Genomic DNA, 11,408 nt, shown 5'->3' with positions numbered 1-11,408 from the left:
TGGTGACTGTTTGAAAACTTATTTGAGGATATGAAAATACTTTATCCCTTCAAAGCAGTAATTCCTGCACTAATGTGATATTGCTAGAATGGCATATTATACATATTATAATATATACATATATATATATCTCTCCATTCTTCTCGGAATAATGTAATAAATTACAGTATTTTTCTATCATAAGAATTGGTGGTGCCAATAGTATGAACTTGCCCTTCTCATGCTAATATAATAGCAGATATTCCTGTTTCATTTCAAATTCATATATGAACAAAATAATAGAAATTCACATGTACAAGTAGTTCTGAAATATGTCAAGCAATTCCATAAATCTAAGTCAGATTTTCTACATGACAAATAACCATTATCAATCTCATGCTAAATGGGTGTTTAAATGTTCAGAAATCAAAACAATTGAAAAATAAAATCAATCATCATAAAAATCAGAGCTATAGTTCATCAGTCAGGAGATGTCAGAAGGTCCCATATTTCCATAACTCCATTCAATCTGAAATAATCACAGACGGTGAAAATAAGTTATAAAATACATAAATGTCACTTTTGCTTCCCTGGTGTTTTGAACCTGGAAAAATTCAGATTCACAGAGACTCTACTCAGACATTTTATCAGAAACAGTCAGACTACCCTGCATGACTAGTTTGATTGCAAAAGAGCAGAGAAAAAATAGCTAAGGCAGACTACACAATCTGATCTATTTTGTAAGGATCCAATCAATCCAATGACTATGTCATGCTCTGGCTTCTAGTAGCAAAATTAATACTTGTTGTTTGAAATGATTCTTACATTGCATGTGAATAAGCCTAATCTTTTTCTTCTTTTCATTATATATATATATATATATATATTTATATTTATTTATTTATATATATATTTATATATATTTTATATATATATAAAAATGTGTGTGTGTGTGTGTATGTATACATTCCCCTTGGGAACAAATATATAAATTTCTTCATTAAAATAATAGTTTTACAATATTTACTCCCACCTAAGACTTTCATTCTATTTACTGTGTCTCTTTCATCTGCTTCTTGCCAACTCATGAATGAACAATTTTTACAGAGTTCAGGATCTCCCTGTGAAGTTCCTCTTTCTGTGGCTTACATTTCTGCTCTTGGCAATTGAGTACCAGAGACAGCTCAATCTGATGCCAACTTTGGCAGCACTGAGCTGAAGCAGTTTTCCAACATATTTGACTCGGATCAACTCTTTTCCTCTGTTGATTTGCGTCCTGAGAGAACACAATTATAGGTAACAGCAAAGGGGGAATTTAAATTTCTCCTTGACTTGAGTCCTCATTTACCTTTGCAACAGCAAGAATTAATTGCATCTCAAGCCATATTTCATGGCTCAATCTTTTTCCTTGGATCCCTTATTAAAATACTACAAAGTTATTGCTAGTGCACAACGACCTTCTGCTCTGAGAGCTCGATCTGCAGGGAATGGGAATAGACCTTCTTTGGGTTGGCAGAAAATGTGCTATTTGAATCATTGCCCAATAACCAGAGACAGAGGTACTAAAGCAGATGATGTGTAAGCAGGTGCTTTTCAGGCCTCAGTGACAGCATTAGGAGCTCTGGTTGGGACCAATCTTCGTTCTGCCAGTTCCCCTACAGTGCACAGCGAAGTGTATTCTTTTGCTTTCCAACACCAATGTGCTAGTGGATGCATGTTTTATATTTTATAAATTGTAATAAGTTTGAGATTCCTTACCCAGCTTTGTACAAAATTGCTGAACATTTGTTCTGGTGCCCAGTCTATGCCCATGCAGTTTGAGGAGTTAACTGTAACAGCATACCTGTTTTGCTTCTTGGAAAATATAGCTCATAGTGGTTGTATTAGTTTTCTATTGCTGATGTAACAAATTGCTACAAATTAAGGTGCTTAAAACAAAATGAAGTTATTATTTTATAATAGTTCTGTTAGCAATCCAGCACATATCTCACTCGGCTAAAATCAAGTTGTCGGCAGGTCCGTGTTCCCTTCTGAATGCTCTAGAGGAGAATCCCTTTCCTTGACTTTTCTAGCTTCAGCAGGCCACCCGTTTTCCTTGCCTCTTGGCGTTCTTTCTCCATCTTCAAAGCCAACAACTGCTGGGCTAGTCCTTCTCACGTCACATCACTCTAACATTCCTTTTGTCTTCTATTCTCAAAACTCTTTCTCTGATCTTCTTCAACCTCCTATTTGCACTGTTTTTTTTGTTTGTTTGTTTGTTTGTTTTCCGAGATGAAGTCTTGTTCGGTCACCCAGGCTGGAGTGCAATGGCACGATCTCGGCTCACTGCAACCTTCACCTCCTGGGTTCAAGTGATTCTCCTGCCTCAGCCTCCCAAGTAGCTGGAATTATAGGTGCCCTCCACCATGCCCGGCTCATTTTTGTATTTTTTAGTAGAGACGATGTTTCACTATGTTGGTCAGGCTGGTCTTGCTCTCCTGACCTCAGGTGATCCACCTGCCTCGGCCTCCCAAGGTGCTTGGATTACAGGTGTGAGACACCGCCCCTGGCCGCTATTTCCAATTTTAAGAATGCTTGTGATTGGATGTTGCACCACATGGCAAAAGGAAATTAAGTTTTTGGATGAAACTATAGTTGTCAGTCACCAGAAAAAGTGATTTTCTGGATTAGCTAGGCAGATCCAATCACAAGCATCCTTAATAGGATAAGTTTTTGTAGATAAAAAGTCCTTAATAGGATAAGGATGCTTGTGATTGGATCTGCCTAGATAATCCAGAATAATCACTTTTTCTGGTGATTGACAACTTTAGTTTCATCCAAAAACTTAATTTCCCTTTTCCATGTAGTGTAACATACTCATAAGTTTCATAGGGCAGGACATGAACATCTTTGGTGGCTATATTCTACCTACCACAGCCCTGGTTATCCGTATGTTTCCCCTATCCTTGGAAGAATTTCTTCACATCTGACTGTAATCCTAATTACTATTTTTTAAACTAAAAGGTAATAATAATAATGGAATATTAATATATCATCTATTTATTTCACATTTATGGACAGAAATACTATCAATAAAATGTTCTATACTCTTTGGGCTAGCACACCTTATAGGGAGCAGGAAGAGAAAAAAAAAATTCAGAGTTTATAAGACCATGTACAATCTCTTTCTATAACCTGTATATTGTTGTATCTTTGAATTCCCAGGCAACAGAACGCGCTTCTCAAATTCACACAGTTTAATTCCCAAGAACTGTCATAAGACTGTTGGTGAGAGTGAAGATCCTTGGAAAACAAGAATCGTAGTGATTTTTTTTTTTTGAGATTTATGATTAGTCTCTTTTTAAATTTTTTTATTATTATTATACTTTAAGTTCTAGGGTACATGTGCACAACGAGCAGGTTTGTTACGTATGTATATGTGTGCCATGTTGGTGTGCTGCACCCATTAACTCGTCATTTACATTAGGTATATCTCGTAATGCTATCCCTTCCCCCTCCCCCCTCCCCATAATAGGACCCAGTGTGTGATATTCCCCTTCCTGTGTCCAAGTGATCTCATTGTTCAATTCCCACCTATGAGTGAGAACATGCGGTATTTGGTTTTCTGTTCTTGCGATAGTTTGCTGAGAATGATGATTTCCAGCTGGATCCATGTCCCTACAAAGGATACAAACTCATCCTTTTTTATGGCTGCGTAGTATTCCATGGTGTATATGTGCCACATTTTCTTAATCCAGTCTGTCACTGATGGACATTTGGGTTGATTCCAAGTCTTTGCTATTGTGAATAGTGCCACAATAAACATATGTGTGCCTGTGTCTTAATAGCAGCATGACTTATAATCCTTTGGGTATATACCCAGTAATGGGATGGCTGGGTCAAATGGTATTTCTAGTTCTAGATCCTTGAGGAATCGCCACACTGTTTTCCACATGGTTGAACTAGTTTACAGTCCCACCAACAGTGTAAAAGTGTTCCTATTTCTCCACATCTTCTCCAGCACCTGTTGTTTCCTGACTTTTTAATGATCGCCATTCTAACTGGTGTGAGATGGTATCTCATTGTGGTTTTGATTTGCATTTCTCTGATGGCCAGTGATGATGAACATTTTTTCATGTGTCTGTTGGCTGTATGAATGCCTTCTTTTGAGAAGTGTCTGTTCATATCCTTTGCCCACTTTTTGATGGGGTTGTTTGTTTTTTTCTTGTAAATTTGATTGAGTTCTTTGTAGGTTCTGGATATTAGCCCTTTGTCAGATGAGTAGATTGCAAAAATTTTCTCCCATTCTGTAGGTTGCCTGTTCACTCTGACTTTAGTTTCTTTTGCTGTGCAGAAGCTCTTTAATTTAATTAGGTCCCATTTGTCAATTTTGGCTTTTGTTGCCGTTGCTTTTGGTGTTTTAGACATGAAGTCCTTGCCCATGCCTATGTCCTGAATGGTATTACCTAGGTTTTCTTCTAGGGTTTTTATGGTTTTAGATCTAACATTTAAGTCTCTAATCCATCTTGAATTAATTTTCATATAAGGAGTAAGGAAAAGGTCCAGTTTCAGCTTTCCACTTACGGCTAGTCAATTTTCCCAGCACCATTTATTAAATAGGGAATCCTTTCCCCTTTTCTTGTTTTTGTCAGGTTTGTGAAAGATCAGATGGCTGTAGATGTGTGGTATTACTTCTGAGGGCTCTGTTCTGTTCCATTGGTCTATATCTCTGTTTTGGTACCAGTACCATGCTGTTTTGGTTACTGTAGCCTTGTAGTACAGTTTGAAGTCAGGTAGCGTCATGCCTCCAGCTTTGTTCTTCTGACTTAGGATTGTCTTGGCAATGCGGGGTCTTTTTTGGTTCCATATGAACTTTAAATCAGTTTTTTCTAATTCTGTGAAGAAAGTCATTGGTAGCTTAATGGGGATGGCATTGAATCTATAAATTACCTTGGGCAATATGGCCATTTTCACAATATTGATTCTTCCTATCCATGAGCATCGTATGTTCTTCCATTTGTTTGTGTCCTCTTTTATTTCACTGAGCAGTGATTTGTAGTTCTCCTTGAAGAGGTCTGATTTTTAAAATAATATTAAATTAAGAAACAATAAATACATGTAAACGATTTGGAAATTATGCTTGGTCTAGGGAGCTCTTTTATGTCTTATTTATTTTGTTTTGTATCTACTTTTGCCTGAAGGTTGTTTACAGTAGCATTCAAATGCCTGTTCAGTTCTTGTACAAAGTTCTTCTGGTCCAGAATCGCAGTAATCTGACTGTCTCCTTCACTACTTTTACTGCCGTTTCTGTTCTTGAAATACATTGAAAAATGTATAACTCCAACCTGAGAGTCTAAGTCTTCCCCTTTCACACTGCAATTGGCATCAATGACATTCAGACCCACCAACAGGCCATCAATTATGGCTCCTTCTTCTTCCATCATAAGGGCACTGGGTTCGTAGAATTCACTGAGAAGTTATTTCTTACTGATCAAAGCTTTCATATATTTGAAAGTTTCTTTTGCATTAATGCCAAACAAAGCCAAGCTCTTCCTCTACCTACTGACGTCTTCAGTCCTGGAAGATTTTTAACACTTGCTGTTATCTCTGCGGCTCCTGGAACAGGCTTTTCTACCAGTTCTAGATCCCCCCAGAAGGCTTTATTTTGTCAAAGAAAAGTTTTTTCTTTTTTTTTTTTTTTTAAGTTTTCAAGCCCTGTTTCAGAGAGTGCTCCATCACTACAAAGAATTGCTGAAGAGGTGCATAGTCAGAGTCAAGAGTCCTCTCCAGGTTCAGAGCTGATTCAACCAAGCCCTTGATACTCAGCTTGGCCGTGTTCATGAGGTTCATGTGTTCCTTAGCCACGAGATAATTAGGATGGTGCTCCCGCTGCCGCCGCAGCGCCGCTGCTCAGCAGCAGCAAGGGTAGCCGGGAGCCGGCGACAGCAGGGTCCCTCTGGAGCGCTGCTGCTCAGCGGCGGGCGCACTCCGAAGCCAGCGTCTCCACCTCCTGGGTAGAGCAGGAAGAAGGGGGCGGCCACTGGCAAGTCAGCCTCCGACTGCCCGGCGCGGGAGGCCGGCGGCGGCCGCTTCTCGCCCTCACCTATAAGCAGTTTTATAAGCTTTCTGAGACCAGAAAAAAGAAAAAGAAAAAGAAAATCAGTCTCATTATTTTATATGCGTACAATTTTTTTTTTAAACCAAAAACTCATTATGGACAAAACAAAATACTACCGCCCCACTCCAAATTATCTCTGCATCATGCTCACAACCTCAGCACAAAGTTCAATAGAGGTTTATTGGATATGTTGGCTTCAATCATTGAGTGCCGTAATGATGAAATTTCGTCAGTTTTTGTAAACATTCTCTGAGGCCAGATAAAACTCAGGCTGTTCTGAGGGTTACACTAATTTTGAGAAAGGCTTGCAGTGAGGATCCCTTTTTTTGTCTACCTCAGAAAAAAACATATAGGTTTAAAATCCAGAGTTCTTTGTTAATGTCACACATCTAAAACCTAGATACCACCCTGTGTATACAGGATAATTACTTTATCGCTATGGTAATTAATATTTAATATTTTAGAATATTAGGAAAATTTAGAAAGTTTTGCTACTGCTGTTTGCCTTCATTAGGAAATGCTTAAACAATAAATTGATAAAAGCTGATGGTTAAAAAATTAATCTATGACATTAAATTTTATTTCCAATTATGTTTTATGGGAATTGTATTTTATTTTTTGTCTTTTTAACCACAATTTTTATTATCCTATATATAAACCTATATTTAATATCATGTATATGTCTTTGACATTTGAGAGATCCCTATTTTTATGAAATAATCAGCTTTGTAAATATTTCTTATTCTATTTTAAATACTTGGTCTAAATTACATGAAATGCCAGTTTTCAGTATGATTTTGTGGACAATTAGACACACCAAAAAGTCACCACCACAGAATTATGGTTTAGTGAGAGGCCTTAAGCATGGAAATTGTTAAAGTAAACTTCTCTAACCACAATGGTTGAATGACTTTTTCACAGTGGTAATGGAACTATTTGGGTCACTTTCAGAAAAAGAAAAAATATATATATAGTTATGTTACTGCAATTGCAATACATCACTGTGTTATTAAAAATGGGAATTATATTTTTACTATTTTTTTGCCTTGCTTTGCCCACCCTCACAAAACAAGGTCCTACTAATTTAGCAAGAAAGTTGACAAGTTACATTTTAATCTGATGCAAAAAAATTTAGACTATTCAGGTATTATTTTTAATTCAAAAAACAAAGAATATGCGTGTCTTCCTCACTTTATGAGATTGAGATAGCATTGAAAATTGTCAAATAATTTTTATGTAAAGTGGCAAATTTTAAAAAACAAATGTATTGAAATGCTTTCAAAGCAGTATTTTAAACAGATTTTGAATGCGTTGCCATACACTGTGATTTACATAAGTAAATCTCACCAAAAACAATGATTAATGTACTTACCACTTTCATTTTAGTGATGAAAAACATTTGGATTCCTCCACCTGGCCTCTAAGAGTGCCATCCAATTCAAAAGGGAATTTTTAATAATTAACCATTCCCAAATCTTTAAATGCTTGATGTATTGTAAACCCTTATGCTTACAGAATTTCAGAAGAGGAAGGGAACTTGTAAGTTAGTAGAAAAGAAGGTTAAGTTTCATGGTTACTAAAAATATTTGAGAGAGATGGATTAATATGCAGTATACATTTCCTGACAGAATTAATTATAACAATTTTTTAAGGATATTAAATATGAAGGTGTTAAACAGTGGGAAAAGAAGTAGCTTTTCCAAGAAAAAAAAAATGATGCTTATGTTGGACAGGGTGGGCAGGGAGAAATTCAGATTCTGTCAAAAAAGTAAGTACAATATAAAAAGCACATACACAAAATTTAGTTTGGTCTTTGGATTTATTTTCTTTTCTAGTTTTAGCAACTGAAGTCCAGTGTTGTTTCAGTGACTGGGCATGATTATACTTATTCACGTCTTTTCCAAAAATGTATGCATCAATTTTCTGTCTTCACACCACTTATATTTTATATCTATGTTATCATATTTGGCAGAAAATTACTCTTCTCTACATAGGCATTACAGCATTTTACATAATTCTAATTAGGCATATATTATGACATACCTGGTATAGCACATCCTGGTACTATTGGTAACAAAGGAAAATTTTGCTGAGGAAGTAAGATGAGAATCATAGAAGCTTTGATTATCAGATGCTGAGGACAGCTGTGGTATTAAAAGCTAATAGTTTGAAAACAATAATCTACTGAAAAAAATGATGGTACGGAATGACCATATGCATGCTATGTAAAAAGAAAGCATATACAGGCGCGCGCGCACGCACACACACACACACACACACACAAGCTACAGAAACAGAGGCATATTTATGTAATACACCTCAGTTTTTCTTTAACATAGTTGATTTTTCTTTTTTCCCCCAGTGCTTCTGACAAGTTCAGTACATTGTATAGTTTCCAACCTTCAGAGTTCTTGCTAAGATTACGTTTTACTGAGATTAAGAAAAGTGTTTTTTGTGCTAATATTGTTTACACTAGAAAAAGCATGAAGGTGTTTTGAGAGATTGTCAAACTCAGCCACCGCTCAATAAACATAAAATTTAATCAAAATCAGTGTACTTCCTAGGAAAACCCAGCTTTAAAGTGAGCTGCCTACTCTGCTTTTGCAAAAAGCAGAAATACACAAACACACACACCCCTACCCATTCCCACCACACAAATACTCCTGGACAAAAGTCTTTCACTAAACTTTACCTATACAGAAGTTCGAGATGCAACCATGATACAAGGAAAATTGAATCTGAATTTCAAATTTAATTTTCCCTGAATGTGCACATGGAGTGTGTATGTGTGTATGAAATAATTATATGTTGCTATTCTCAACTGATTATAATGCTATTACATAATCAATTTTACGTTGCGAACATTATTTTTTTTTAATTGACAGACAAAAGAATGTCTGTTCACTGTGTATAACATGATATTTTGGAGTATCAATATACATTGTGGAATGATTCAATCTATATAATTAATGTATGCATTACCTCACATAGATACCATTTTTGTGGTGGGAACACTTTACGTCCACTCTAAGCATTTTTTAATAATACACTATATTATTAACTACATTACTATGTTGTACAATAGATCTTCTGAACTTTTTTCTCTTCTCTCACTGGAATTTTGTATCCATTGGCCAACATTTCCCCAACAACCACCCCTACCAACCCAGTCCCTGGTATCACTCTCCTGTTCTCTACTTCTGTGAGATTAACTTTTTTTAGATTCCACATATGAATTAGATAATGCAGTATTTGTCTTTCTGTGCCTGGCTTATTTCCCTTAGCATAATGTCCTTTAGGTTTATCCAGACTGTCCTTCTTTTGATAGCTGAATAGTATTCCAGTGTATACATATAAATATTTTCTTTTTTCATTAATCTGTTGATAGACACTTAGGTTGACTCTATATCTTGGTTATTGTGAATAATACTAAAACAAACAGCAGTGCAAATATTGCTTCAACAGACTGATTTCATTTCCTTTGGATGTATACCCAATAGTGGGAATGCTGGATCATGTGATGGTCCTATATTTAATTTTTTGAGAAAGCTCCATACTGTTTCCATAATGGCTGTACATTCCCACCAACAATGGGCAAATGTTTCCTTTTCTTTACTTCCTTGCTAACACTTAGCTCTTGTCTTTTGATCATAGCCATTCTAACAGGTGCTTGGTCATATCTCACTGTGGTTTGGATTTGCATTTTCCTGATGATCAATGATGTTGAACATTATTTTTCATGTACCTGATTGCTACTTGAATGTTGTCTTCTGAGAAATGCCTATTCAAGTCCTTTGTCCAGTTTTTAATTGAGTTATTTATTCTTTTGCTATTGAGTTGTTTCAGTTCCTTCTATATTATGTATATTAACCCCTTATTAAATGTATAGTTTGCAAGTATTTTCCCTATTTAGTAGGTTGTCTCTTTATTCTGTTGATTGTTTCCTTTGTTGTGAGGAAGCTTTTTAGTTTGATGTAATCCCATTTATCTACTTTTGCTAGCGTTGACTGTGCTTTTTTTTTTTTTTTTTTTTTGACTGCTTTTTGGGTCATATTGAAAGTTATTGCTCAAAACAATGTAATGGAGATTTTTCTCTAGTTTTTTCTATTAGTTTCATAGTTTTGGGTCTTACATTTAAGTCTTTAATTCTTTTTGAGTTTATTTTGGTATATGGTGTGAGATAGGGTCTAATGTTTTTTCTTCTGCATGTGCATATCTAGTTTTCCAATAGCATTTATTAAAGAGCCTGTCCATGCCTCACTGTATACTCTTGATGCCTTTAGTGAATATCAGTTGACTGTAAATATGTGGATTTATTTCTGGGTTTTCTATTCTGTTCCAATGTTCTACTTGCCTGTTTTTATTACAGAAATATGCTATTTTATTTACTACAGCTTTGTAGGATATTTTGATGTCAGGTAGTGTGATGTCTCCAACTTTCTTCTTTTTGCTCAAAATTGCTTTGGCTGTTCAGGATCTTTGTGGTTCCATAATAATTTTAAGATATTTTTCCTATTTCTGTGAAGAAAGTCATTGGCATTTTGATAAGGATTGTGTTGAATTTGTCAGTTGCTTTGGATAGCAAGATCATTTTATCAATATTAATTCTTCAGATCTATGAACACAAGAAATCTTCCCATGTATTTGTGTCTTCTTCAATGTAGTTCATCAATGTGTTATAGTTTTTAGTGGAGAGATTTTTCACCTTCTTGATTAAATTTATTCCTAAGAATTTTATTTTTTGTAACTATTATAAATGGGTTAGTTATAAATTTTCTTTTTCAGATAATTTGCTGTTAGTATGCAGAACTACTATTGATTTTTGCATGGTGACTTTTATTCTGCAACTTTACTGAACTCTTTTATTAATCCTAGTAGTTGTTTGGTGGCATCTTTAGGGTTTTCTATATTATAACATCATATTTGCAAAGAGAGACAATTTAACTTATTCATTTACAATTTGGATATCTTTTATTTCTTCCTCTTGTCTAATTGTCCTGGTTAAAACCTCAAATGCTATATTAAACAGAAGGAGCGAGAGTGGGCATTCTTGTCTTATTCCAGATCTGTGAGGAAAAGCTTTCCAATTTTCACTGCTGAATATGATGTTAGCTATTGCTTTGTCTTATATAGTCTTTCTTGTGTTTACATACATTCCATACCTGATTTGTTCAGTGTTTTTAATAATAAAATAAGTTAAATTGTATTCAATGTGTTTTCTGCATCTATTATAATGAGTGTATGAATTTTGTTCCTTATTCTATTAAAGTGATGTTTCACATTTGTTAATTTAGACATGGTGGCAGGAGGCAGACAGTTTCCTAGGCGGGAA

The 11,408-nt window shown here is 35.4% G+C and overlaps 1 pseudogene; it reads right to left on the bottom strand.

Moving 5' to 3' along the window:
* Nucleotides 1-5,123: 5,123 nt before the first annotated feature.
* LOC105471138 (protein RUFY3 pseudogene) lies at nucleotides 5,124-9,779 on the bottom strand (annotated as a pseudogene).
* Between the last annotated feature and the right edge of the window lie 1,629 nt (nucleotides 9,780-11,408).

The sequence above is a fragment of the Macaca nemestrina genome, chromosome 6 (genome assembly GCF_043159975.1).
Source record: "Macaca nemestrina isolate mMacNem1 chromosome 6, mMacNem.hap1, whole genome shotgun sequence".
In the NCBI taxonomy this organism is placed as follows: Eukaryota; Metazoa; Chordata; class Mammalia; order Primates; family Cercopithecidae; genus Macaca; species Macaca nemestrina.
Note: the sequence above shows the minus strand (reverse complement) of the source record. Positions and strands in the feature narration are given on the sequence as shown.